The sequence below is a fragment of the Schistocerca piceifrons genome, chromosome 3 (assembly GCF_021461385.2).
Source record: "Schistocerca piceifrons isolate TAMUIC-IGC-003096 chromosome 3, iqSchPice1.1, whole genome shotgun sequence".
NCBI lineage: Eukaryota > Metazoa > Arthropoda > Insecta > Orthoptera > Acrididae > Schistocerca > Schistocerca piceifrons.
In genome coordinates, this window is record NC_060140.1 from 742,491,487 (window position 1) to 742,517,462 (window position 25,976).

The 25,976-nt window shown below is 42.2% G+C and overlaps 1 protein-coding gene, 1 long non-coding RNA gene and 1 other non-coding gene across 6 annotated transcripts in view; 2 read left to right on the forward strand and 1 right to left on the reverse strand.

Annotated features, from left to right (window-relative positions):
- The window catches only part of LOC124788155, a 164,018-nt gene that overhangs the window by 107,508 nt on the left and 30,534 nt on the right, over nucleotides 1-25,976 (reverse strand). The gene's annotated exons all lie outside the window — the stretch shown is intronic.
- LOC124788153 (leucine-rich repeat flightless-interacting protein 2) overlaps nucleotides 1-25,976 on the forward strand; it is a 231,697-nt gene that overhangs the window by 98,164 nt on the left and 107,557 nt on the right. The gene's annotated exons all lie outside the window — the stretch shown is intronic.
- Trnat-ugu lies at nucleotides 4,634-4,708 on the forward strand. The gene has a single exon. It is a non-coding gene; the product is annotated as a tRNA-Thr (tRNA).

The window sequence follows — 25,976 nt, forward strand, 5'->3', positions numbered from 1 at the left end:
AGCAGAGCAGGAGCGTAGATGAAACAACGTCATTCAGGCCGTCAACCTCCAGCCAACAGACGTCGTCTTCAAATGAAGTGACGACGACTTGTCCAACGTCCGCGCTCCGGTACGAAAGCGAAAACACATCTACGATAAACAAGTCGCAAGTGGGATAACATATGGGCTCGTCTCGAAGCTGCATTCATCGATAACCAGTCTCGGATATACGAGGGTAAGTCAATTATTATCCGCAAAGTAGTTATAAAATTTTATTATAATCAAATAGGAAACTTGCAAGAACATCATTTTTCGACATAGTCTCCTTGCGTTTCAACACACTTGGTCTATCGTACAATCTTCTTGATGCCCTCATAATGGAAGGTTCTCGGTTGAGCTGCGAGCCAGGAATGCACCGCTTCTTTCACTACTTCGCCCGACGCAAATCGACGGCCCTTTAATGCCTGTTTGAGTGGACTAAACAAGTGATAGTCAGAAGGCGAAGATCGGAACTATATGGAGGATGATCTCGTAGTTCAATTTTGAGTTTCTGGAACGTTTCATCAGTGTGGGCAGCAGTATCCGGACGGGCATTGTCGTGCAACAACACAACACCTTTTGACAGCAATCCTCGGCGTTTGCTTCGAATTGCAGGCTTTAGCCTGACAGTAAGCATCTCACTGTAACGTATACTGTTTATTGTTGTGTCCCTTTCCCCAAAATGTTCCAGTACTGGACCTTGTCCGTCCCAACAAAATAGTAAGCATCAGTTTTCCTGAGGACGGTTGGGCCTTGAACTTTTTCTTGCACGGCGAATTTGGATGTTTCCATTCCATACTCTGCCGTTTACTCTCCGGCTCGTAATGATGGATCCATGTTTCGTCACGAGTAATGATCCTGTCTAAGAAGTTGTCCCCTTCGTTACCATAGCGATCCAAATGTTTTTTGCAGATGTCCATGCGCGTTTGTTTATGCAACTGTGTGAGTTGTTTTGGGGCCCATCTTGAACAAACTTTATGAAACCCAAATATGTTGTGGATGATTTCGTAGGCAGAACCGTGACTAATTTGCAGACGATGTGCCTCTTCGTCAATAGTTAAATGTCTGTCTAAGAGAATCATTTCACATGAACGCTCACTGGTTTCTTCATTTGTGGCGGTAAACGGTCGTCCGGCCCCTTCATTGTGCGTAACATTTGTGCGACCATTTCGGAATTTTTCAGTCCACTCGTAGACGCTCCGTTGTGGCAAAACACTGTTTCCGTACTGTGCCGAAAGTCTTCGATGAATTTCGGCCCCTGATACGCCTTCTGACCACAACAAACGGACCACTGAACGTTGCTCTTCTTTGGTGCAAATAAACAGCGGAGCACGGCTACGAAGACGAAACTAACCTAACAGCTTGAATTTGCAAAGATATAACAACAAGTAAACAAAGCATCCGTCATCAACGTAAAACGACAATACTACAAAAAGAAAACAAAAAATAACTAAATTGTGGGTAATGATTAACTTACAATCGTAAGTGGCTTATGTTCTAAACTTACGTTCCTTGAAATTACAAACCAAATAAATTATAAAATAATTTAAATTTTTTCGTGGTTTCAGCCATCATGAAATCGATACAGCCTACAGCGTTTATCACTATTTTAAATTTCAAATCGGTAGCAGTGTGCACAAAGCCTCAGGTACACTATTTAACATGGTAGAACTTGCAAGGGAAACGACATCCGGCAACACTTGCTAGAAGACAAAAACCAGAAGTTTGACAGGATTTCAATAAGGAATATTCGTAACACTTGACTCGCACAAGTAATAATGAAACCTTGCGCGGGAAAGTCGTTGTCCATCAGTGTATGCTGTTCAGTCAAATATTTGCTTCGGTGGATCAAAAAAAGTACGCGCACTGGCGTATCCCGCATTGCTTGTGCTGCTTGCTCGCATAATTGTGTGTCTTTGTCCCGCATCGGCGCAGTGTCGCATGGTTATGAAGATATTTAGCTTGGTTAGTTTGAAAGGTGGCCGGATGATCTTCCTACGGCCATTCCGTTACGCCCCCCCCCCCCCCCACCCCCACCGCCCGCACCTCCACCGGTTCGGAATATGTTTACTCCAAGTGTCAGCGTAGTATAGTGTTATACATGTGAAAGCGAGCGAAAGTTTTCTAAATGTTTGCAAATTGTGTTACCGAATCGGCGCTTCGGTACCAGCCCGGTATTTATTTAGTGGGATGTGGGAAATCGCATAAACACCATATCCAGGCTGGGCGACACACCAGCCCTTGCGTTAAACCCCGGGCGGGTTCGATCCGGGGCCGGCGCACCCCTCTTTAACACACACGGCGCTCCAGGAGGGTTATGCCCACAATAATCTTAATAATGAAAATGGTTGTTCGGATTTAGCGAGCCAGTAATTGAGATGAGAAGAGAGACAAGTTATGACGGCAGGGAAACCAGCCATTGTTGCCTATTGAAACGCCTCGTTTTTCAGAACAGCTTTTGTGTTGTGAGCAGCTTTCCATTTTTGCTCATAGTTTACCAGATGTATCTGATGATGGACAAGGAACGCAAATTTACCCGTCGTATGTTCATTGGAGTGAAACTTCGGTAATCGTTACCTTTTTGTCCCATTTTGTTATTTGATTTGAGTCAATAATCAGCTTAGTATGTTCCGCGCCAAAGCACAAGAAAGTACCTAGTGATTGTAATTAAAGTGCAGCTACTGACAGAAGCCTGGTGTGGCCTGTAATTATCGTGTGGGAACGAAACTTGGTAGATGTCCTAATGTTGGACCGATTTACAGTGGGAATAATTAGTTCCAACTTTGGCCACTAGGTGCAAATCTGGCGCTGTGGATGCAAGACATACAGAAATGTTTGCGTGTATTTGGCTAGGTACGGGACGTGGGTTGAAATGGTCAAACGAGTGAAAAAGACATAATGTTGGGATGTTGTTATTAACCACCGCTTACACAGTTTGTTCAGTATGAATACCAAAGACGTCACCGGAGATGCTGTGTAGCGCCAGACTGTATTTACAACTGGTTGCCAAAATTGGAACTAATGTTTTGCCAGCGTTAATTGGTTCCGTATTAACGCATTTGCCCATCTACCCTTCGTTGACATGCAGTAATTACAGCGCACATTGGACCTCTGTGATTAGCTGCACTTTTTAACTATAAACACACGATACTACGCTATATGCATCGCCTGGCACACACTTCAAGTAATACCATTGCTTTACAAGGAAACTGAGACTGAACACATGTAACGTTTTGAAAAAAGAGTTCATAACTTGGGGCAAATAGTCATACCGAAATCAAAAAAGTTAGAAAGAATACGATTCGGTCACAATGAGGTTTTATGAGCGCGACAGACGTTCAGTGCTCCTTGGGGAGGCTTGTAGCACACGAACGAGAGCAGATCGTGGTTCGCAGTGTTATCAGTGCCGTCGCCGGAAACAACGGACGATAAAGCCCGCAGCGGCAGGCGGCAAGCAGCATGTGGCGACGGCAAACAGCTGACGTCAGCGCACGCTGGGGCGGGGCGCAGCTGCGAGCGTGGCCACCTGCTGCTACGTGCCGCAGGAGCCGAAAATAAAAGGAGGCTGACAACTGCAAACGCCCTGAGTTGCGATAAGGCTAAGGGGTGAAGCGTTTACGAAGGGGAGAACAGTAGTGTTTGGACGCTGGATTAAAAAAAAAAAAAGGAAAAGTCACGTTCGTATTCCGATTTTCGAGAAAAAGTAGCAACCGAGCGGTCTAAGGCGCTGCAGTCATGGACTGTGCAGCTGGTCCTGGCGGAGGGTCGAGTCCTCCCTCGGGCATCGGTGTGTGTGTTTGTCCTTAGGATAATTTAGGTTAAGTAGTGTGTAAGCTTAGGGACTGATGACCTTAGCAGTTAAGTCCCATAAGATTTCACACACATATGAACATTTGAACAAATAGCAACATTAAATTGTTATTTTCGTTAGGATATTATTGACATTAGAAAATTACAGCTGCGATGAAATTTGCTTGCCAGTAGTTGCTTTGTCAGAAAACTTGTTGTGACCCGTACCATATACTAGCGGGGATTTTCGGGGAAGCCGCGCCATGTCCACGTTATAAATTTTCACTGCAAGAAGTTTTGAAGCATACCCAAATGTTTATGTAACTATTCTCATTTCATTGCTTATTAGCACTGGAGCCGCTGGTTTGGCTACTCATCATTGTCAGCAATTTAACTTTCATCTTCTTAATTGACTGTATATGAGGATAGTATCTGTTCTCGAAAGAACAGTTAGCGTTGATGACCATGCAGCTTTGCTAGATTGAAATGACAATTAAATGGACGCCCTAGCTGCAAACAGGCGTTGATATACTTCATTGGGGACATGTTGAAAATGTGTTCCCCGACTGGGACTCGAACCCGGGATCTCCTGCTTACATGGCAGACGTTCTATCCATCTGTGCCAACGAGGGCACAGAGGGTAGTGCGCCTGCTGGGACTTATCCCTTGCACGCTCCCCGTGAGACCCACATTCCCAGCTTAATGTCCACACCACTACATTCGTAGTGCGTCTAATAGATGTTTGCCCATCAATGGACATGTTGGGAATGTGGGTCTCACGGGGAGCGTGCAAGGGATAAGTCCCTGCAGGCGTACTATCCTCTGTGCCCTCGGTGGCTCAGATGGATAGAGCGTCTGCCATGTAAGCAGGAGATCCCGGGTTCGAGTCCCAGTCGGGGCACAAATTTTCAACATGTCCCCATGAAGTATATCAACGCCTGTTGGCAGTTAGGGTGTCCATTTAATTATCATTTACTTCTTAATTGACTCCATTCTAAGAGTCAAATGGTTCAAATGGCTCTGAGCACTATGGGACTTAACTGCTGAGGTCATCAGCCCCCTAGAACTTAGAACTACTTAAACCTAACTAACCTAACGACATCACACATATCCATGCCCGAGGCAGGATTCGAACCTGCGACCGTAGCGGTCGCGCGGTTCCAGACTGTAGCGCCTAGAACCGCTCGGCCACTCCGGCCGGCATTCCACAAGTCAGCTGGAAGGCATGATATGTTGGAGATGACTGCTCCAGTTATGGTACATAGTTACTCGTCAACTGAAGAGGCCCGGAGAAGCGCTCCGTAAGATTCTTACAATGATTCTTAGTCTGGCATCCGCTTTTTCTACTCTTATTTTTATGTACTCGTTCAACTTTACGTCGCTCCGAATGGCTTCTCCTGGGTATTTAACGGTTGTGAACTATGCCCACCGATTAATCGACGATAGCGTAATCGAACAGTAATGGATCCCTTGGTCATTTTACGCGCACTGAGATTAATTTATTTTCGTTCCGGCTTAACAAAGAACTCCTGTACCAATCATTTCTTGATTCTGAATATTGTCAAGAGACGAAGATACAGCTGTGGAGCAGGAAGATTGTATTGTTGGACTAGGATGTGTTCAATACTTAGAGAGACGACGCATTGTGCATACAGCTCTGATAATGTTCTTAATAATGGAGGTGCGACTTCGTTCATATCCACTTGTAAAATATAGCGAAATACAAAACTACTGGGCTGGGTGAAGGGGAGAGAGAGAGAAAATTATTAGTTTCCTGTGCTGAAATTCCAACTTTAATCGCTCAGTAGCTCGTTTGTTTGGAAACGCTTGTAACTGCTAAAACAAATATTTCGCAATAAGCTCCTTTTTACTTTCTCGTGGTTGCTTTCGGCACTGCTACTAGCCGGCCGGCCGAAGTGGCCGTGCGGTTAAAGGCGCTGCAGTCTGGAACCGCAAGACCACTACGGTCGCAGGTTCGAATCGTGCCTCGGGCATGGATGTTTGTGATGTCTTTATGTTAGTTAGGTTTAACTAGTTCTAAGTTCTAGGGGACTAATGACCTCAGTAGTTGAGTCCCCTAGTGCTCAGAGCCATTTGAACCATTTGCTACTAGCCGTATACATTTTCGGCTAACAATTTACGTGTAAAGAACCAAAGAACCAAACATCTGCATGTGTTCGGATTTCAGAAAATAGGAAGACTGCTGCATAATATATGGAATGAAACAGGATGTGTACACTGGAGATGCAATATATAAGATACTTGACCGGAAATCTGCTCATTCAGATGATGGTTATTTATTAGTGATTTATAAGTAAACTATAACTATCTGATAATATGTTCAGTATCAGCTACAAGAAATATTTGTGGAAAGGTACAGGAATATGTATGTCTGCGAAGAAAAGTAGAGGAATTTGCAACATTTAAACGATTTGATTTTGTAGATTTTAACGAGTTTTATTTCAAAATTTTCTGGTAGTGACCGCTCAGCTAAATTCCGTCTGCTGTCTGCATGAATTTATCAGCGAGGAAGTCGTCTGGTTTGCTTGATGAAGAACGTGCAAGTTGGCCTTAGATTACAATGCCGTCGTGTAACTGTTCGCCGATGAATTTGTTTAGGATCGTAAAACTGTTGTGTGACATATTACAGAGCAACATCCGCTTTGGGACGCAGTAGTGAACTGATGAATTACCGTTTCTGGACCAAAGCACGATGAAACTACAATGATTTTAGCACATGACAATAATAATTAATTTCGTGTTACCACTTCCGCATTTATACTCTCTGAATCACAATGAGTGTATGATGGGGGATACTTAAGGTATTCTGGAATTTTTTTCTCACGCGTTCACAGATGGAACGCGTGATGAGTGAGTGTTTGTAACCCACCTGCGTACTGGTACTAGTCACATTTTATTTACACAGTCTTTGCGGAAGTACGTAGGAAGCAGTAGAAGATTCTCCCAGAAAACAAGTGTGCTTTTTCTTAGGGCGAGATATTCCGCATTTTTATTTGTTTACGACCATATAATTGTTTGCAAAATAAATGTGAGAAAGCATAAACTTCATTTGCCGACACGCACAGTGTGAGAAATCACGAACAAGAGTAAAACAAAACTTATTTGATAGTTGAAAGGTTATGGTTTCGATGTGAAACTTGACCGCACGTTTGCCCACCATTCGTCGCCGTAATCATTTTGTTTGACATAGTACTTATTGTTTCAGTTATAAATAAGGTTTTGTTTGAGTTTGCCGTCATGCTTCTTGGAAAAAAAAACTTATTGAATGTTAAATGTTGGACGTATCACATTACGTTGTACCGTTTGACTTACGTATACCCTCAGTATGCGCATCAGTAGGGATTGTCCCTTACCTATCGCAGATAACCTCCCCCTCCAAACTGATGCATCCGGGCTTTCCTGTGTAAATAGCGTATTCGGCAAACCATGAAGGGTGAGTTCAGTGGTGAGCCTTAGACAGCCATGACTCTGACGGAAACGAGGTTGGATTCAGTATTTCGAATGAAAAAATGTTTTAATTAAAATTACAGATATAGAATAGTCTTCTCAACAGTGAACATATTCGTTATTTAGTCGAAACTGAGGTCATGTCTGTGCAGAGATACAAGTTATTTCGCTGTCAGTAAAGGAGTTTATGAAAAACAGCACCTTTACGGGTTTAGAACCAGCAGGTACGTCTTCAGATACCTGTTCACATATTTTGTTATCTAAATTACGCTGCACACAAGATGTCTGCCTTTTGGGGTTGTAGTGATCCTTTTTTAAGGATCTGAAGTATTCGAAATTCCTGTGCCATTTCTATGACATTGGTGACTGTTTTTGAAGTTCTTCATATTCTGCGGAAAAATTCGCAAGATTGAATACTTTTACAAACATTGGACACACAAGTAGTGTAGAGCTTTACACACCACGATATTTCGGCCACGTGCGACTGAACGTTTTGGTTTGTAAAGTTTTTTTCTGTTGCTGACGACTTTAACAACATTTAAGGAAAAACCAGAAATTATGTAGCGAATTGAATGTTCTTAAAATGAACTTCTTAATGTATGACTGAGGGAAAAGCCTTTTCATACAGAAGCTATTTTAAGTAAACTCACATTTTTGTCATGTTGGTAATGCAGAAGATCATAAAATTTAAAACCTTATTGTTTATAAATTATTATGAAAGGGAACCTTACTTGTTCACATGTTCGTATCTTGCCATAAGATGCTGTTGATACACGATATCTTTCATGCAACAACATAAAGAATAATCCAGTTTGGCCTGTCTTTCCAAACTCATCGATCAGGGTAACTGAGTTTAATGGTATGTGTGTTCAAAATGACACTGGTATGTTGAAGTCAAATCAGGAAATCTATTTCAAATAAAAAGATTGTTTCGAATTTGTTGTTGTTGTGGTCTTCAGTCCTGAGACTGGTTTGATGCAGCTCTCCATGCTACTCTATCCTGTGCAAGCTTTTTCATCTCCCAGTACCTACTGCAACCTACATCCTTCTGAATCTGCTTAGTGTATTCATCTCTTGGTCTCCCTCTACGATTTTTACCCTCCACGCTCCCCTCCAATACTAAATTGGTGATCCCTTGATGCCTCAGAACATGTCCTACCAACCGATCCCTTCTTCTGGTCAAGTTGTGCCACAAACTTCTCTTCTCCCCAATCCTATTCAATACTTCCTCATTAGTTATGTGATCTACCCATCTAATGTTCAGCATTCTTCTGTAGCACCACATTTCGAAAGCTTCTATTCTCTTCTTGTCCAAACTATTTATCGTCCATGTTTCACTTCCATACATGGCTACACTCCATACAAATACTTTCAGAAATGACTTCCTGACACTTAAATCAATACTGGATGTTAACAAATTTCTCTTCTTCAGAAACGCTTTCCTTGCCATTGCCAGCCTACATTTTATATCCTCTCTACTTCGACCATCATCAGTTATTTTGCTCCCCAAATAGCAAAACTCCTTTACTACTTTAAGTGCCTCATTTCCTAATCTAATTCCCTCAGCATCACCCGACTTAATTAGACTACATTCCATTATCCTTGTTTTGCTTTTGTTGATGTTCATCTTATATCCTCCTTTCAAGACACTGTCCATTCCATTCAACTGCTCTTCCAAGTCCTTTGCTGTCTCCGACAGAATTACAATGTCATCGGCGAACCTCAAAGTTTTTATTTCTACTCCATGAATTTTAATACCTAATCCGAATTTTTCTTTTGTTTCCTTTACTGGTTGCTCAATATACAGATTGAACAACATCGGGGAGAGGCTACAACCCTGTCTGACTCCCTTCCCAACCACTGCTTCCCTTTCATGTCCCTCGACTCTTATGACTGCCATCTGGTTTCTGTACAAATTGTAAATAGCCTTTCGCTCCCTGTATTTTACCCCTGCCACCTTTAGAATTTGAAAGAGAGTATTCCAGTCAACATTGTCAAAAGCTTTCTCTAAGTCTACAAATGCTAGAAACGTACGTTTGCCTTTCCTTAATCTTTCTTCTAAGATAAGTCGTAAGGTCAGTATTGCCTCACGTGTTCCAGTGTTTCTACGGAATCCAAACTGATCTTCCCCGAGGTTGGCTTCTACTAGTTTTTCCATTCGTCTGTAAAGAATTCGTGTTAGTATTTTGCAGCTGTGACTTATTAAACTGATAGTTCGGTACTTTTCACATCTGTCAACACCTGCTTTCTTTGGAATTGGAATTATTATATTCTTCTTGAAGTCTGTGGGTATTTCGCCTGTTTCATACATCTTGCTCACCAGATGGTAGAGTTTTGTCAGGACTGGCTCTCCCACGGCCGTCAGTAGTTCCAATGGAATATTGTCTACTCCGGGGGCCTTGTTTCGACTCAGGTCTTTCAGTGCTCTGTCAAACTCTTCACGCAGTATCATATCTCCCATTTCATCTTCATCTACATCCTCCTCCATTTCCATAATATTGTCCTCAAGTACATCGCCCTTGTATAGACTCTCTATATACTCCTTCCACCTTTCTGCTTTCCCTTCTTTGCTTAGAACTGGATTTCCATCTGAGCTCTTGATATTCATACAAGTCGTTCTCTTATCTCCAAAGGTCTCTTTAATTTTCCTGTAGGCGGTATCTATCTTACCCCTAGTGAGATAGGCCTCTACATCCTTACATTTGTCCTCTAGCCATCCCTGCTTAGCCATTTTGCACTTCCTGTCGATCTCATTTTTGAGACGTTTGTATTCCTTTTTGCCTGTTTCACTTACTGCATTTTTATATTTTCTCCTTTCATCAATTAAATTCAATATTTCTTCTGTTACCCAAGGATTTCCACTAGCCCTTGTCTTTTTACCTACTTGATCCACTGCTGCCTTCACTACTTCATCCCTCAAAGCTACCCATTCTTCTTCTACTGTATTTATTTCCCCCATTCCTGTCAATTGCTCCCTTATGCTCTCCCTGAATCTCTGTACAACCTCTGGTTCTTTTAGTTTATCCAGGTCCCATCTCCTTAAATTCCCACCTTTTTGCAGTTTCTTCAGTTTTAATCTACAGGTCATAACCAATAGATTGTGGTCAGATTCCACATCTGCCCCTGGAAATGTCTTACAATTTAAAACCTGGTTCCTAAATCTCTGTCTTACCATTATATAATCTATCTGATACCTTTTAGTATCTCCAGGGTTCTTCCATGTATACAACCTTCTTTCATGATTCTTAAACCAAGTGTTAGTTATGATTATGTTGTGCTCTGTGCAAAATTCTACCAGGCGGCTTCCTCTTTCATTTCTTAGCCCCAATCCATATTCACCTACTATGTTTCCTTCTCTCCCTTTTCCTACACTCGAATTCCAGTCACCCATGACTATTAAATTTTCGTCTCCCTTCACAATCTGAATAATTTCTTTTATTTCATCATACATTTCTTCAATTTCTTCGTCATCTGCAGAGCCAGTTGGCATATAAACTTGTACTACTGTAGTAGGTGTGGGCTTCGTATCTATCTTGGCCACAATAATGCGTTCACTATGCTGTTTGTAGTAGCTTACCCGCATTCCTATTTTCCTATTCATTATTAAACCTACTCCTGCATTCCCCCGTTTTGATTTTGTATTTATAACCCTGTATTCGCCTGACCAAAAGTCTTGTTCCTCCTGCCACCGAACTTAACTAATTCCTACTATATCTAACTTCAACCTATCCATTTCCCTTTTTAAATTTTCTAACCTACCTGCCCGATTAAGGGATCTGACATTCCACGCTCCGATCCGTAGAACGCCAGTTTTCTTTCTCCTGATAATGACATCCTCTTGAGTAGTCCCCGCCCGGAGATCCGAATGGGGGACTATTTTACCTCCGGAATATTTTACCCAAGAGGACGCCATCATCATGTAATCATACAGTAAAGCTGCATGCCCTCGGGAAAAATTACGGCTGTAGTTTCCCCTTGCTTTCAGCCGTTCGCAGTACCAGCACAGCAAGGCCGTTTTGGTTATTGTTACAAGGCCAGATCAGTCAATCATCCAGACTGTTGCCCTTGCAACTACTGAAAAGGCTGCTGCCCCTCTTCAGGAACCACACGTTTGTCTGGCCTCTCAACAGATACCCCTCCGTTGTGGTTGCACCTACGGTACGGCTATCTGTATCGCTGAGGCACGCAAGCCTCCCCACCAACGGCAAGGTCCATGGTTCATGGGGGGAGTAATAACAAATTAGTTTGACATTAACACGGAAATAGCTGTGCCTCTTTAGAGCAGAAGTTATAAAAAGAATTTTTTTTTTGCATGGCAAAGAAAAAATGTACGGTTTTCACTGTTCTGTTCAATGATACTTTTTTTCATAAAATCCTCCGGTTTGAAATTTTAAAGTTGACCTGTTTTTCTCCTGTTTCCAGCGGAATCAAGACAGTGGAAGTTTCATTATTCGACGGGTGCCTCAGTTGTTTGCGTGAACCCCATCATACTCGTAGAAACAAGAACGTATCATTTTTGAAAAAGAAATGCTGTTACCGCACGTCAGAGACGCCAATAATAATAATAATAATAATAATAATAATGTTTTTATACTACTGACGTTAGATTTATTTATTTTGTTGTAGGGTACATCGTTCGTAATATTACTTTAGTGAGTTGTAATGTTTTGCTGCAGTTCAGGCTTTTGACACCAAAGGTCAGTTTTACCAAATATAGATCACACACAGACTTGGTAGTACATGGTGGAAGAAAGAGTTTGTTCTATTGAGCGACGATGAAAGACTACATCAACCAACGCATCTTTCACAGAAGTAGGTGGCGATAGAGAATTCACCATAGACCAGTGGTTCCCATCGTTTTGAGACTATTAATCCCATGTTAAGTTGTAGCCCCGTCCCCCACCATCGACAACATTAGTGCCTAACTAAACTTTAAAATGAATAATAATTGTCTTTGAACACTTTTATGTTTAAATTGTCGAAAGATGAATTATATTTAGTTTTTGTATGTGTTTTATTAAACCACGTCCTAATGAGTCAGTGAGACAATTGGTACCTATATGATTGAGTGGTGTCCGTTCTTTCGGATGTCTGGAAGAACACACACCATGCGGAATCCTCAGCTCTGATACATATTGTGTAATTGGTGGTGGAGGGGGGAGAAGCGGAAGGAAAGGGAAAGAACTGATAATATCAGCTGCAGCGGGACGTCGTGCGGAATCAGCGGCGACGATGGGCAATGAATTCACAACCTTCAGTGTCGATGCACAATAACGTTCGACCTCCTGCGGGAATCCAAAGCAGCGAGCATGGCGTGCATGGACGGGGACTGCGTATAGGAGCCGCTGTGTGGGAATATGGGTCGGCAGAGGCGTGCCGAGATAATCCGTGCAATTGCATGCGATAGTACTGTGTCCGGATGGCGCAGTGGTTAACTCAGCTGCGTAGTAAGCGAAAGATCGCAGGCTCGAATCCCGGTCCGGCAAACATTTTCACTCGTCGCCGCTGATTCCGCATGAATTCCCAATGCAACTGACATCACTTGTTAACTTCTCCTCAGAGAAGAAATCTAACTGTACACATTGAGGTTAGACACTTGTTACAAACTACTACTACTACTACTACTACTACTACTACTACTACTAATAATAATAATAATAATAATAATACGGGGTGTCCGAAAAGTCTTTCCCTGATTACATAAATTGATAACTCAGGCTAGAAGTAAGATACAAATATGAAACTGGTGTCTAATTGTTTGCAAACTATCAAAGTTTTTTTCACATATCAGTAAACTTCCACATGAGCACCCTTGGTAGCACATAGCACATCTAAACTGTGGTTATCCGTTGCCGCAGGGTTCAAGATCTGGTACACGTGTTCGGTAGACCTCGTCCTTGACATAACCTCATGAAAAGAAGTCTAATGGGCTTATGTTAGGAGAGCGTGGAGTCCAAACCGTTGGCCCATTACGACCAATCCATCGCCCAGGAAAGGTCATATCCAGATAGGCACGGACGTATGTACTACGTGCTACCAAAGGTGCTCATGTGGAAGTTTTCTGATGTGTAAAAAAAAAAAAAAAAAAAAAAATCTTTGATAGTTTGTAAACAATTAGACACCAGCTTCATATTTGTATCTTACTTCTAGCCTGAGTTATCAATTTATGTAATCAGGGAAAGACTTTTCGGACACCCTGTAATGTGTAGACAACTGGAAAAAGGCGTTTTTATGAGATATTTAAACATATGTGAGGTATATATTTCAATTTTAGTGTCATAGATTCATGGTCAAAGCACAAAGTATGTGTGCAGTGGGTAGACTTTGTGACGATGTTCACACTTCTGTTTCATAAGCTGTCACGTGTTAATGACAGTATTAAGAAAATTATATTTGTACATATTATCTTGAATTGCGGGGGACCGCAACCAAATATTCTTATTTTTGTATAAAGACAACAGTCACCACTCCGACTGTAGAAATTTTATTATAACCGCCACCGGTTTCACGCCAGTTTAGGCGCCTAAATTGGCGTGAAACTGGCAGTAGTTTTAATAAATTTTCTACGGCAAGAACAGTGTTTGTTGCCATTATATAAAAATTTAATTGTTGATAACTTACATAATCAGTTTTACTGTCTTATGAGAGAATGATAATAGTAATGGTCTTTTGGTCTTTTAAAAATAATTTAGCCGGTCGAAGTGGCCGTGCGGTTAAAGGCGCTGCAGTCTGGAACCGCAAGACCGCTACGGTCGCAGGTTCGAATCCTGCCTCGGGCATGGATGTTTGTGATGTCCTTAGGTTAATTAAGTTTAACTAGTTCTAAGTTCTAGGGGACTAATGACCTCAGCAGTTGAGTCCCATAGTGCTCAGAGCCATTTGAACCATTTTAAAAATAATTTGGTTTCGTGACCGAAGCACAAGGAACCTTTTTGTTTTTCCCCTTCAGAAAATTTAATTTTACGCTCCTCTCCCCCCCCCCCCCTCCCCCTCCCCCCCGGGAAGTCGGGAAGTTACCGCCGGGACCACTGCGCTAAACCAAGCGTAGAAACGATAGCGAACCTAACGCGTAGCGGCGATGTCTAGAGGACCGTATTAATATAGCAGCGCCTTGCGAGACTCCACTGTGCCACCGATTGCACTTCTCTCCGTCGCTGGCGGAAGCGCTGGAAGTCGAGCATGTGGGCCCCTAAGTTAGGAGGGCAACAGGAACGAACTGCTTGTGCAAGCGCCTCTCGCAACACCTTGCGACACACTTCGCGTCTGGGCGTGAACTCCATCGTGTTTGCCGCGTAAGTGCGTTGCCGTCCTCGTGATCGATTGCATGACTGGAAAAGTGGCACTAATTTTTACCGAAAGTGAAATGAAATATAAGGACAAATTTAAAGATACGCAGTTGTATGGCCCAAAATACACAGGCCGTTCGGCAATTGTTATTCATGAGAGTTGTGAAATGTTTACGTCTATGTGCTGGTCGGCCACCCTATCTCAGCATTTTTTTCTGTTGCTTGTTTGTAGTATGTTTACAAACGAAAGCATAAAACAAGTGTATGTTCTATGGCATTAACCTGTTTTCGTCCTCCAAACTTGTGTGCTTTTCATTTATGGACATGAAGATGTCCTTCCAAGCTGCGACGGAAAGGACTAGTAGCGGTATCAGGTGCCGTCCGCCATGCACCATACAGGGGTATCTGAGTATGTATGTAGGTGTAGACGGAGGAATCAATTTACATGTCGCCACATGGTCGTAAGTCGTTCCTTGCATAACCTTACTGTACGCAAGTGCTATAACGATCTATTTGTCTTGGGGTCCGTCCCCGAAACCAACAACGACGATGACGACACTGTATTACTCTGTTTAGACTTAATTCTGGAGCACACTGTGTGTAAGAATAAAAGATGAAGTGCCAAAGAGCATACAAATTTTGTTGACTATAGCTTGTTTCTAAATGATGTGACGATAAGACCTTTGAACGCTTATATACTTTCACTCAAGCAAAGTATTTCTTTTTTCGTGTGAAAGTAGTTGGGAATTTCATTATCGTAAAGACTGTTTCAGCAGTTACGAATTTTTTTCCCCATTTCGGTACTTTTCGAGGGATGTGTGCTACTTGTGGTGAGCATCGTTCGTGTTCTTATCCGACCAACATGTTCCAGATTTTTCTGTTTATTTCTTTAACCCTGGATTTTCTCTGTCGCCCAAACAAATACAGTGGTGTAATGTTTTCTGCGACCAAGTCACGATCCTTTACGACAAAGAGGATAAGAAACCATCGAAGGGTAACACTTGCCGTATTAGACGCAGACTGCTCGTTTATTCTGGGAGATTAAAGGCTCATTGACATCAGTGAAAGTGAACAACAATTTTTGAATCAAACGTCCATTTCTACGGGTCAATCGCATTACGCCAAGAACACCGAGCGAATGGTGTTGAAAATGAATAGGAATTTAATAGTAAATTATACATATGATGGGCTGTCATTTGCTCGGAAAAGATTATTACATTAAATGGGCACAGTCATGATGCCTGTAAACGTTCAAAGACACAGTGAATTTCTTGCATGTGTTCCATTAAAAGCTTCGATTTTCTTCAAACCACTACACTCGCACACATATGGCCCGACCTCTTTTTCTTAGGATGTTCTTGTTGGAGCATAAGCTAGAATTCATACCCGAAGTGACCAAATCTTCTAGTATCTGAATGCACGTAGCTGTTGCACAAATAAAAATAGCTAAAGTTCCATGTTTCAGTGGAATTCGCACTGAAGCATGTTGTGCAAATGAGGTTTTTTCCCGTTGGAAACACACCTTCGTTACAATGGCGGAGCTGTATGTGTCATCGCCCAAATACAAAGTATCGGAGTAATGTCTGAGGCTTTCATATACTCCCACACAAAGTGCTACTCTTGAGATCAAGATGTTGACAAGAGAGTGAAAATCATGGTGTGTCGCATCAAAGCAGTCTGAAGACTGGTGACTGAAAACAAAGCACTGCAAGTGTAATATTTAATGCTATTAAGCAGTGCGCCCGCACTTGTGTGTGTGTGTGTGTGTGTGTGTGTGTGTGTGTGTGTGTGTGTGTGTGTGTTCGTGCGCGCGTGCGTGCGTGCGCCTGCGAGCGCGCGCTTTGAGTCAGCTTGCCGAAAAAATGCCGTATCCACGTTTACTCTTATGTTCGCATCGTTTCTGTGGGACTGAAGGCATGTTCTTGCAGAAAGGTGGCAGTTGTGGCGGTGTGCGCAACAGAGCTGCGTTAGATATGGAAACTTCATCGTGTTGTACACTACATTTTAATTATCGCATTTAGAAACCCAAACGGAAGGCCACAGATTTATGCGAGATCAGTATGGATATACTGTAAAGAACTTCTTTCGCCGGGAGGCTGCCTCCAGACGTCGCAACGCATCGTTAGCACTTGGTCTCCTGGGCAGGCCTGTGAACAGTACTTGTTACCGTGTCGCATCTTCGATGTTTGAGGCCACAACTCGCTACAGCGAACAAATACAAAATCCGTAGACAATGGAACACGAGTCGGCAGTAGATCTGCAGGTAGAACGTGTAAATCCAGGACGCAGGCCTGACCACAGATTTTCTCTACTCACAGATCGTTTGTACCGACTGATCTGTGAGACCAGTCGATTTATGAACGGACGCATTAGAGCAATGTGGGGCGAGTAACTGTTAAGCAAAAGCCTGATTACAACGATCGTTTTAATGGTGTCGTGGACTTTGCAAACATACACTTTGCAACACGAGACGTGACTCTTATAGTCTCCGTCCATGGCTATACTTTCGTTCCTGTGAGTTCGCAATTTCTTCAGTGCATTCGATTTTATCAAATTCTGCAAAATACTCATTGCGGGCTGTGATTACTTTCTCGTGTGGTGCATAGGTCATCATAGTCCGTTGAACTTTCAGCTTATAAATGGGAAGAAGTCATTTGGAGCTAATTCTGGAGAAACAAATTCTAATTCCGATTCATGCACTTTTGCCGTTCCTGAAGGCTGCAGTGTGGGATAATATTACGGCCTGGTGAGAGAACAACTTTTTTGGTGCCAATTTTTTCATTCAACTAAATTGAGGGCGCTTGCAGCAAAAAAGAGTGCGTTGCAAAGTAAAGGGAGGATTGCAAAGCTGAGGAAAAGACGTACTTTTTCTTGTCTGCGATAGATAGCATCGATTGTAGTCGTTTTATGTGTACAAGAAGAAACCAGAATTTGATCTGGAGAACGGAAGACATTTTTTGGAGGGTAGTGGGTTTAACTGAACCAGCGCAAAGATTCTATGGGATAAAGTCGGAAGGAACTGTGCATTCGCACAATATTTCGTCTAGTTTTCATTATATCATACAGAGTGATTTTAACCAAATTATCTGACAAAATTCTCTGTCGCTGATTGTGTACAAGCATGTAGACAGAAAAAAGAGAGCCAAGAGACTGGACAGACCGGAAGTCTTGAAACTAGCGACTGAATTCAACAGAAATAGACCGCGACGCTAACGGGCGGTACATTAATCTGCTTATAGACGCATATGTATTTTTCTTTCTTTAAAATAACCAACCACCTTGAAGCTACAGTAGACATTCAAATAGACAAGTTTTTATTTGTTTTATGGACTGCTGAAGTACTGTCAAAGATGATCATCGCAAGCGAACCAGGGTGTGTTTTAAGTGTTAATATTTGAATAGGCTGGATCAGAAATAATTTGGAAACCTAATTCGTCCACTTTTATCCGTGTAAAAACCTGCGTGGGACGATGCGTTCTCGTGGGTACGCAGTACCTTATTACTCCCTTGTTTCGGCCAATTCTTAAAATTGTCCTACAGTTAAGCGTAATAGCAGCTGTGTATTGCAACTGATTTGTAAGGATTATATTATGACTAAACGGTATTTGTCTCCTGCGGCGCACTCTCACCAATTTTTTTGACAAATACTTTGACTGTAGTTCCAGCTCTGCTTCGTAGTGACTGATTCAGGTTTCATCCATAGTCGACTCGAATAGTCTTCCCCATTGCCAAATACTTCGATGAACAGTCTTTTAGTGACTCACATGTTCAACAGTCAGTAATCGTGGCACCCATGGCGCACACAAACTATTTTTTTCTATAGGCCTATCTCTTGCAACATATTGTCCTGTTAAAGACGCGTTCAATCCTAGGTATCTTCGGTATTTAAACTCTACGGTCATGGACTCTTATTACTATCACTGCTGTTTCCAGTGGTCGCCATTGGGTTTGCTTAAACTGGGCGGTCAGGGTGCTGTTCGTTCCTCGCTGAACGAAGGCTACTAGTATCGAACGAGATATGAAATTTCTGAGAAGGTACCTCTGGAGCACAGGATTGTATGGAAGGAACCATGGAGTAAGGGAAAAGTGCAAATGGAGAGAACTGAAAGTTTGGTACATGAAAGGAGGAGGACACTGTGTTTCAAAGTCTTTGCATCAAGTATCGGGGGAGGGGATAGATCGCGCCACGGGAAACAACTTCTGTTTGAGACAAAATATTTGCTGAAGCTTCCGCCATCTCTTTATTGAAATGCCGACTATTGGTCGACGAGATTTCACAGAACTGGCAGAGTCTACTAACAAGGTGTGCTGCATCTGGTAGTCATTTTCAAATAGAAAACCATAGGAATGAGTATCTCTAAGTGGAGAAAGGTACTTCAGATGTGGATCAGAAACTTGGCCTACCGTCTTTCAAGCAGAGCAGTTGAGTGGATTATAGGCAACACACCTTGCATATGTACTGTGCAGAATGCCTACCCCTGCAGTCGCCAAGGGGCTTATCGTCGCCGGCAAGCATCAGCGGATATTTTGTCTCTATAAAAAAGTTGTTCATCATGATGTGATCTATCGTCCCTAGACGCCTGATACAAATAGTTCGAAATACCCAGTGGTGTGTGTGTGTGTGTGTGTGTGTGTGTGTGTGTGTGTGTGTAGGTTTACGGTGTTTATACATAAAAATACTTTTTATAAAATCTGCGGAGCGCAACTTATAAGGATTTTCAGTACTGATAAAAAACGAGGAGATCGTGCGCAGAATCTGCGAGAAAAATAATGTGTGGAAACCATTAACTAGACCGAGAGATAGGGTGATAGAAGGCTAATTGCATGGTACTGTAAGGAGCCATAGAGGGCAAGAATTGTACGGAAAGACGGAGATTGGACTGTATACAACAAATAATTCAAGACGTTCCGTGGAGGTGTTACCCTGAGATGTAGAGTTGGCATAAGCGACGAAACCGTGATGGGCAGTATCTGAAAAGTCAGAATATTGACGATAAAGAAGTTTGAAATTGGTGGTATAGGTGAGTGTAACGTGGGGGAGAGTTAGTGAACAGCAGGACAAGTGTGAATCGAAACGCGTGTGTCTTCCTTCGCGGCTGGTGTAAACCAGCCGAAGCGTGTGCGGGTGATTCACGCGGATATGACGGCAGCACCCAGCCCTTACACACCCCTCCCCCCCTCACACCTGCGCCGGCCACCCACGCATCACGGCCGCTACTGGCACGCCTCGCCGCCCCGCTAATGTACCGACGCGCCGCAATGCGTGCCGTGCACTGGCCGCCGTTCTAACGCGCCGCGTACCCACAGTCCTCGGGTGTTTCCCTAAGTACGGCAACTGTCACCACTCGCTCGTATGTCACATTTCTGTAAAATTACCAGGTTCCATTTGACAGTGTGAACAACAGCCACTTGGTCATGGAACGAATTAACAGAAACGCGATAAGAAAATTTGATTTAGAGGTTTTTAGTGGCATTAGCCGCATTTGGGCATCGAAATGAAGTGATGGCATTTCCAACAGAGTACTGAAAGCTTGTTCCCAACAAATAAGAGGATTCTCGGCCACATATGTAGTAGCTCACTGAGACAGGGCATTTATCCAAATAGACTGAAATACGCTATTGTTAAACCATTACATAAAAAAGGGAATAGGTCTGTTGCTAACAACTACCGCCCAATCTCACTTCTGACAGCTTTATTCAAAATTCTTGAAAAAATAATGTGCTCAAGAGTAGCATCACATATCTGTAAAAATGAAGTACTAACAAAATGTCAGTTTCGTTTTCAGAAAGTCTTTTCAACAGAAAATGCTATATATGCCTTCACTGATCAAATATTAAATGTACTGAATACCCGAACATCACCCATTGGGATATTTTGTTATCTCTCAAAGGCTTTGGATTGTGTGAATCATGAAATTCTTCTAGATAAGCCTAAGTATAGTGGTATGAATGGGACAGTGCACAAATGGTTTAATTTATACTTAAATGGAAGAATGCAGAAGGTCGAAATTAACAGTACAGATTGCCTGCAAAAACCAGCAGTGTCCTCTAGCTGTGGAGGTATCATGAATGGTGTCCCACAGGGTTCAGTCTCGCGTCCCTTATTGTTCTTAATATATATTAACGACTTGCCAATCTGGATTCATGAAGATGCAAAGTTAGTTCTTTTTGCTGATGCTACAAGTATAGTAATCACGCCGAAGAAGTAAGAGTCAGCTGAGAAAATTGCAAATGTCTTTCAGAAAATTATTAAGTGGTTCTCTGCAAATGGACTCTCACTAAATTCTGAGAAAACACAGTTTATATAATTTTGTACAGTTGATGGCATAACACCATTGATAAGTATAGACTGTAAACGGAAGTCTGTTGCTAAGGTAGAATACTCAAAATTTGTGGGTGTGTACATTGATGGTCTGTTGAAATGGGTTAGGTTCAGCTACTTATGCTATTAGGGTTATTGCAAATTTTGGTGATAAACAATCAGTAAATTAGCCTATTATGCCTATTTTCATTCACTGCTTTCATATGGCATCATATTTTGGGACAATTCGTCATTAAGAGAGAAAGTATTCACTGCACAAATGCGTGTAATCAGAATAATAGTGGAGCACACCCAAGATCACTTTGCAGACATTTATTTTAGGAACTCGGGATACTCACAGTACCTTCGCAATACATATATTCACTTATGAAATTTGTCATGAATAACCCATCCCAATTCAAAAATAACAGCGAAGTGCATAGCTACAACACTAGAAGAAAGGATGATATTCACTATTCTGGATTAAATCTTACTTTGGCACAGAAAGGGGTGAATTATACTGCCACAAAAATCTTTGGTCATTTGCCAAACAGTATTAAAAGTCTGACAGACAGCCAACCAACATTTAAAAGCAATTTAAAAGAATTTCTGAATGACAACTCCTTCCACTCAATAGATGAATTCTTAGATATGAAGTAGTAACTGTAAATAAATATATTGATTAATTAATTATTTTGTGTAAAGAAAACTCATTTTAAAGTGATACTTTCCACATCATTACGAAATGCCGTATTCATGATCTATGGAACAAGGATTAATGTATGTATGTTTGTATCGATAGTAGTAGGTGGAATTTTGTACCCTACCACGACTTCACAAAACGAAAAAACGTAGTATCCTATGTCTACAGGTATAATTGCAAGACGTTATTGTTGGAATCCTCCAGCTCGTATAAATACCTGGGTGTAACACTTCGTAGGGATATGAAATGGAATGATCACATAGGTTCAGTCGCGGGTAAAGCAGACAGTGGACTTCGGTTTATTGGTAGAATATTTGGGAAGTGCAATCAGTGTACAAAGGAGATTGCTTACAAATCACTCATGCGACCGGTTCTAGAATATTGCTCAAGTGTGTGGAATCCGTACCAGGTAGGACTAACAGAAGATATTGAACGTATAATCCGTACCAGATAGGACTAACAGAAGGTATTGAACGTATACATAGAAGGGTAGCTGCCTTAACCACCTCGGCCACCCGAGCGCGCTTCCCACCCGACTCAAATTCCCAGTCTGTTGCACACTGCTAGTATAGCGTCGCCTACCCGTGAACTCCTCACTCGCCATTTCAGACCCTTGCAAGAAATAGGGCTTGGTGTGCATCCGCACTGAAAGAACGGATCGTTGGTCGTCACACCTTATTGATGTGAATGAAGAGAATTTGAATTAAAAAAGAGTATGAAAATAAAAGCACACACATGTATAGTAGTGAGCACACCGGAGAAAATAATAGTGGTCTCCCAAGGCGTCATAAAGCTATTGCCCTGTAACACCGGCCCTAGCCTTGATAATGGCCACAATTCGGCGAGGAAGAGCCCACAAGTTTCTTGATGTGCGGCATATCCAAATGAAGCCGCTCAAGAATGATTAGATCCCACAGAGCTATCAAATTGCGGGATTATTTGTTCCTACGTACCTCGCTGTTCCAAATAGCCCCAGACATTTTGTGTGGGAATAAGATCGGATGATTTAGCACCAGTGAGGTCCGATAGGATGACGGTGTATTCTTCAAACTAGAAATGTATGCTTGCAGCCCGTTGAACACGGTTGGCTGTTGTCATCGTGGAAGACGGGAGGGTCTGCAGCAGATTCTTCATGAATATGTAGAAGAAAAGGCAACCCTTGGTTACAGAAAATGTTTAAATAAACATCCTGATTCCTGTTGAGTAAATGTGACCAAGTTATGTTACGAGAAACACGCCGAAGAACATCACAGAACCACATCCGACTTGTACTTCACTGTCCATACACCGAGTACTGGCCGTCTCTGCACTCGACACCTAGCATCATTTGGAAAGAGGCAAAATAGCTACTCCAGCAGATACTGCCCAATTTGTGTTGTTCGAACGACTGGAGACGTGTAACGTTTTGCTGCTGTGAGCAACGGCTCTTTGCGAGATGCCCGACTCCAAGCATCCATTGCATTCATTTCCTGTCGCAATGTTTGCTCGATAACTGGTTCTGTCAGTTTTGAAACCAAGTGTCATTGACAAGGTGTGACACGTCTCCGGTGCCTGACGGGTAGGATATTTTTACGACCACTGTTCCCAGGCGGTGTTACATGGCTGCGGATGGTACACCGTTCCGTATAGACACGTTGGACAGTCTACGTTCATACAACAATAAATCGGCCAGTTTTGTTCATGGCGTGGTAACGACCACGGAGAGAAACAAGTTAATTACTTTCTGTCGCGTCACCTTGTCGATCCATCTCACTGAGCCGATTCCATACAACCGATTGGCACATACAGACAACTTCACTGCTATAACTTGGTTCAGCAGTAGAGGCTCAGACCATCATGTGCTAAGTCACAACCCGGACGAAAGTGTCTATTGAGTGACCCAGTTGGATTAACCAAAAAAAGAAAAAAAAGACGACAGTTGCCAAAAGTAGTTGAACTAATGTCGCACTCGCTAACAGTTCTACGTCATGGACATCATTTCAAAGCGGCCTGTCTTCTCTTTTAAGGCATTGACTGATATTTGGACCAATGGCCTTACAGGGGTAGGATGAAAATATGGAAACACCGCGGGAAATGCGTGCTTGAACATTAATGCAGATGATAGCCAAGCCTGCAGGTGGCGCTTTTTATTTGGCCACGAACGGCAGTATTGCAATGTGCTCGTACGTTGGAAATGTCAGTCGTGATCAGAACGGTGTTCTGTGTAGTTGTGAGCGCGTTATGTTGGATCTAAGTCATTTCGGACGTGAACAAATTGTTGGTGCCCTCGTGGTGGGTGCTTGTGTAACCAAGGTACTGCATGGTAGCTGATGTGTTATGATACATCAAGACGCTTCGTATCAAAGATTTATACCGCATTCAGGGAAAGAGGAAAAACATCGTGTGCTAAGTCACAACCCGGACGAAAGTGTCTATTGAGTGATCCAGTTGGATTACCCAAAAAAAGAAAAAAAGGACGACAGTTACCAAAAGTAGTTGCAGAACTAATGTCACACTCGCTAACAGTGTCAACACCAAAACAACACGAAGGGAGCTCCATAAGCTGAGAACTGCAAGACGAGCTGGAATTCCAAAACCACTCATCAGTGATGCAAGCCATAAAACCTGGACTATGCAGCAATGGAAGAAAGCCGTTGGATTGGATGAGTCTTCTTTAACACTGTTTCCAATCTGTCAGCGAAAAATTACCAGGGTTCGGTGATGATTTCAGCAACCATATCAGTATTTCCATCGAACCGATGGTTACCCTGCAAGGTCGAATTACTGCCTACAATTATGTAATCAATTTGGCCGATGAAGTCCATCCTAAGGTACATTGTTTGTTCCTCGATGGTGTGGTGATGCCGTGTTCACAGACGACAGAGTCCCTGTTCGCATAGCTAGTATTGTCCAGAAGTGGTTTTGTGAGCACGACGAAAGACTGTGGCATCTCCCCTGGCCATCACAGTTGCCATATCTCTCTATTATTGAGCCTTTGTGGTCTACATTGGAGAGAAGGGTGCGTGATTGCTATCCAGCTGCATCATCGTTACCTGAATTTGACAGAATTTTGCAGGAAGCATGGTACAAGATTCCCTTGGAAACCGTACAGGACCATACCATTCTGAGACAATAGGAAGCTGTTTTGAGTACAGAAAATTTTCCTGCGCCACATTAGGCGTGGTAATGTTTCGTGCCTGTGGTGCTTCCATACTTTCGTCCAGTGGTCGGCAACCCGCAGTCCACAAGCGGCAAGCGGCACCATTTCGTGCGGCCAGCAGAGCCATCACTGGATTTTTCGTGATACGTCGAGCGAACGAGCACATATTTTGTGCATTTTTCGCAGAAGAAAATACATTTTTAGATATATACACCTCATTCAGGAGCGGCACTTTACTTGGACCCCAAACCGCGCTTTGGCTCAGATTATAGTCACGCGTGGCTAGATTTTGCCGCTCCTAATGAGCTATTTCAAATATTTTCCCTCTCTTAATGGGCCATTTCAATTATTTTCATAATTCGTTCAGCTTCAGCTGTTTTTCGAAGACATAATTAAGGCGCATTGCGAGATCATGCGCAAATGAGCTGTTAATATAGCGTGATTCTAACACGTGTCGTGGCTCTTAATGTGGTCGTTTTGCCTAACTTTTCTGTGACTTTATCTTGTTATGTATAGAAGATTTTGCTGCATCATTGGCATTAATATTTCCAGGAAGAAAACACTTCAAAGAGCTATGTGCCCCATGTATTGATATAGCATCATGCTAAAAAACAACATGAATCGTTTACGTTGTCATGTAAATAGCTTTCATCCTCTTTTTTATCAAATTTTAATATATACTGAATTGTTTATGTGTTTCAACTCAGAATCGTATTATATGTTAGATAGTGCTCAGGTAATACCAGATGGAAAGAATATCTACAGAGTTACGCGATCGCGAAGCAATGTGATGTGGAAAACGAAGAAACGTTCCCTCCAAGCTTTAGTTTTGCGGTCGTTTTCTTTATCCTAAGTTTCAATAATTATGGCGTGATCATGTAAATTATCTCTTCTGGATAGCTAGAAATATGTATATGGTTCGAAATTTTTTTCTTCTGAAATAAATTTGTGCGTATAAAAAATTCAGTTTGTTCCTTTTTTGCAATTTGCTACATATGTTAAGCTTCAAATTAATTTCTGTCAGTGTTAATAGCAAAACAAAAAAGTTGTTAGTTTCTAGTTTATTCTTAGTCCTTTGAAATGTTAAGTTGCAAACATAAGTAGCTCAGAAGATATTCACGTTTTGACGACCTAAACAGAGGGAGCTAAGAGGCTGCCGACCCCTGGTATATACTATAAATAATCCGTTATTGTGCAGTGCTGCAATAGGAGTTTGCTGGAAGAAAGGCTGTCCACGTAAATTTGAAAATGTGACATGTAGCACTCAAATAA